We start from the raw sequence: 4,527 nt of genomic DNA, 5'->3' as shown, positions 1-4,527 counted from the left end.
TGTAGGTATTATGCACTGTGACCTAAAACCGGACAATATCATGATGATAGATCATGCGAGGCAGCCAGTGCGAATCAAAGTCATCGACTTTGGCCTCGCATGTTTTGAGAAAGAGGCCGACCAGAGAGTGGAAAGGCAGACGCTCAGGTACAGAGCTCCGGAGTGTCTCCTCCGGGCTCCTGTCGATAGAGCCATAGATATGTGGTCAGTGGGCTGCATTGCTGCTGAAATGTTCCTGGGTGTTTCTCTCTTTCCGGCAAAAAATGAGCAGGAGCTGATGAAACTCGTAGTGGAGATTGTGGGGCACCCACCCAAGTCCTGTCAGGACAAGGGCCTGTTCACCACAATGTTCTACAAACAGTCGAAGCACAGAGGCAAGTGGAAATATAAACTTGGCCCTTTGGATTCCGCTCACAAGATCACAAAACTGGACCGGATTCATGAGAGAGACCCCCGCGGCCCACTGTCCTCTAACCCCTCAGACCCACACGACTGGGTGGACTTTGTGCATCTCCTCACACGCATGTTGGACCTCAATCCAAAGACCAGAATCTGCGCCGAGGAGGTGCTGGAACATCCCTTCTTCAAAACCAGCATACCCAACATCAGTCAGGCAAAGGAGAGTGGGGAGCCTCAGAGCCTCACCCACTCAGCCCCCACACCGGCAGCCTCACAAACACTGCTCTTAAACGCAAACGTGAGGAGCAGGAATCTCCACACAAAAAGAGAAGTGTGGGAAAAGGCCACGAAAAGAGCAGCTTCCAAGAGAAGAATAAGACACCCAGAGACACTTCTGTGAGCACGGCTACCAAAAGGAGCAGGAACTCCAGCCCCAAGAGCAGCACCCACCAGACTCACCAGTGTAGCCAGACTCAGAAGTGCCTCCAGGCTCCACAAGCCCCCCAGGTGTCACCAGTCACCAAGGAGGTTAGAAAGAGACCTCGAGACTCTTCAGTGAGCACTGCTACCAAAAGGCGCAGGAGTTCAAGCCCTAAAACCAGGAGCTCCAGTCCTAAGACCAGTACCCTCCATACTCACCAGAGCTGGCAATATTCTGAAATATTAATAAACATTCATTAACATTTAAAAAAGACAACATGGTGTGATTTTGTTCTCAACAAGGAGAGGCCATTGATGCAGATTGGCACATTTGGCAGCCAAGCCTCTGTCAGTCGTCCCCAGGCGGCTGTGGTTAGTTTACCTACAGTGAGTGTGCAGACTGAGTCAATAATACAGACGTTTGTCCAAAAAGCTCAGATGCATTACACTAAACTGTTCCAAAATGTAGTGTTTTTATCATCATATAAAATTCTTAATATTCAAAACATTTCTTTAAAATTACTGCCACTAGTATTTTTTGTTATGTTCTTCTCCCCCCTCATCCTCATCTCTCTCTCTTCCTCCTCTCATTCTCTCTCTCTCTTCTCCCTCTCACTCTCTGTCTTCCCTCACTCATCTTCTCTCTCTGTTCCCCCTCTCATCCTCTTTTTGTCTCTTCCCCCTCTTCTTCTCTCTCTTTTCTCCCTCTCATCCTCATCTCTCTCTCTTCCTCCTCTCATCTTCTCTCTTCCTCCTATCATTCTCTCGCTCTCTTTTCCCCCTCTCATTCTCTTTCTGTCTCTTCTCCCTCTCATCTCGTCTCTTTTCCCTCTCTCATAATCTCCCCTCTCTCTCTGTTCCCTCTCCCTCTCTCTCCGTTCCCCCTCTCCCCTTTCTCTCTTTCTTCCCTCTCTCCTGCGTGTGATCCTGTCTGTCTTTCTCTCTGTCTGTGTGTCACTCTCTTCATTATAGATGCACACAGTGAAACACTCAGGGTTGTACTGATTAGTCCAAGATTAGTCCTGGTTTGGTCCTGGTTTAGTCCTGGTTTAGACCTGGTTTATTTCTGGTTTAGACCTGGTTCAGTCCTGGTTCAGCTCTGGTTCAGTCCATAGGCGCCATAGGCGCAAAAGTTCAGCATCTTTGCGGTTATTTTGGTGAAAGTAACTTAAAAGTGCTGCAACAGTAAATGTAATGCCTTACATTTTAAATACAGTAATATTGTAATGTAACAACTTACTTTGAAATGACAGTAATAAGTCATAAATAATGTATTACAGTTTAAAAGTAACTTGTCTAACAGTGTTTATATGTAACATGTGCACCATGTCAGGAGCCCACAGGACGTCCATGTCAGCTACAGGCACCAGTCAGTGTTTAGTGCTTACAGGTGACATACATCAGAAAGAAGAATGAAACATACTACAATAACAAAATAAAAACATCATGACTACAACAACAACTACACTCACTACTGGAAGTATGTAAAGTTGCTGATTTGTTTGTTTAAAAGTTTGATAGGTTGCGGTCTTTAACACAACATTTTTTTTCAGTATTTTTGTCCAAATATCAACATTAATAATAAAACATAAAACATAACATGGACACGAATTCTGTTTATTTTCAAATTATAATTACAGAACTATTACATAATCTGTTCCATCGATAACAAAACCCAGCAGCCAATCAAAGCGCAGCAGGTTGCCATGGCGCTGTAGCGTGTAATAAAGTGAACATTTCTGTAAGTGTGCCTCAGTTTTCTCACTTTTCTCTGCTTCCCGAACAGTGAACACACATTTGCACAGCTCCTACTTTTCGTTACTTGTACTTGTACTCCTGCTGTTTGTAGTACCTGTACTTGTACTCTACTTGTATTTATGATGCATTCTACTCTGAGACCTGGAGACCTGATCCAGTCAGCCTCCTCCATGTACCGGGTGGAGAGCCTTCTGGGATCGGGGACGTATGGAGAGGTTTCGCTCTGCCACAATCTTTTCACCAATCGGTCTGTGGCGCTCAAAGTCATGAAAGGCCCAGATGCCCTGGAGTGTGGCCAAGAAGAACTGAGGATCCTCAAGACTCTGGCTGCACGGGGCGCACACAATTTTTACATTGTACAGTGGCTTGACTCCTTTGTATCCTGTGGACACTTCTTCCATGAATTCGAGAAACTGGACATTAGTCTGTACCAGTTCCTCAAACAGAGTCCTCTTAGGAGTCTGAGGAAGATGGAAATCCGATCTATCCTCATCCAGATTACAGGAGCTCTCCTGTTCCTACAGTATGTAGGTATTATGCACTGTGACCTAAAACCGGACAATATCATGATGATAGATCATGCGAGGCAGCCAGTGCGAATCAAAGTCATCGACTTTGGCCTCGCATGTTTTGAGAAAGAGGCCGACCAGAGAGTGGAAAGGCAGACGCTCAGGTACAGAGCTCCGGAGTGTCTCCTCCGGGCTCCTGTCGATAGAGCCATAGATATGTGGTCAGTGGGCTGCATTGCTGCTGAAATGTTCCTGGGTGTTCCTCTCTTTCCGGCAAAAAATGAGCAGGAGCTGATGAAACTCGTAGTGGAGATTGTGGGGCACCCACCCAAGTCCTGTCAGGACAAGGGCCTGTTCACCACAATGTTCTACAAACAGTCGAAGCACAGAGGCAAGTGGAAATATAAACTTGGCCCTTTGGATTCCGCTCACAAGATCACAAAACTGGACCGGATTCATGAGAGAGACCCCCGCGGCCCACTGTCCTCTAACCCCTCAGACCCACACGACTGGGTGGACTTTGTGCATCTCCTCACACGCATGTTGGACCTCAATCCAAAGACCAGAATCTGCGCCGAGGAGGTGCTGGAACATCCCTTCTTCAAAACCAGCATACCCAACATCAGTCAGGCAAAGGAGAGTGGGGAGCCTCAGAGCCTCACCCACTCAGCCCCCACACCGGCAGCCTCACAAACACTGCTCTTAAACGCAAACGTGAGGAGCAGGAATCTCCACACAAAAAGAGAAGCGTGGGAAAAGGCCACGAAAAGAGCAGCTTCCAAGAGAAGAATAAGACACCCAGAGACACTTCTGTGAGCACGGCTACCAAAAGGAGCAGGAACTCCAGCCCCAAGAGCAGCACCCACCAGACTCACCAGTGTAGCCAGACTCAGAAGTGCCTCCAGGCTCCACAAGCCCCCCAGGTGTCACCAGTCACCAAGGAGGTTAGAAAGAGACCTCGAGACTCTTCAGTGAGCACTGCTACCAAAAGGAGCAGGAGTTCAAGCCCTAAAACCAGGAGCTCCAGTCCTAAGACCAGTACCCTCCATACTCACCAGAGCTGGCAATATTCTGAAATATTAATAAACATTCATTAACATTTAAAAAAGACAACATGGTGTGATTTTGTTCTCAACAAGGAGAGGCCATTGATGCAGATTGGCACATTTGGCAGCCAAGCCTCTGTCAGTCGTCCCCAGGCGGCTGTGGTTAGTTTACCTACAGTGAGTGTGCAGACTGAGTCAATAATACAGACGTTTGTCCAAAAAGCTCAGATGCATTACACTAAACTGTTCCAAAATGTAGTGTTTTTATCATCATATAAAATTCTTAATATTCAAAACATTTCTTTAAAATTACTGCCACTAGTATTTTTTGTTATGTTCTTCTCCCCCCTCATCCTCATCTCTCTCTCTTCCTCCTCTCATTCTCTCTCTCTCTT

This window comes from Boleophthalmus pectinirostris, unplaced genomic scaffold (genome assembly GCF_026225935.1).
Source record: "Boleophthalmus pectinirostris isolate CB_2022bp ecotype Guang Dong unplaced genomic scaffold, ASM2622593v1 HiC_scaffold_16, whole genome shotgun sequence".
Classification (NCBI taxonomy): domain Eukaryota; kingdom Metazoa; phylum Chordata; class Actinopteri; order Gobiiformes; family Gobiidae; genus Boleophthalmus; species Boleophthalmus pectinirostris.
This window is presented reverse-complemented; position numbering follows the sequence as displayed.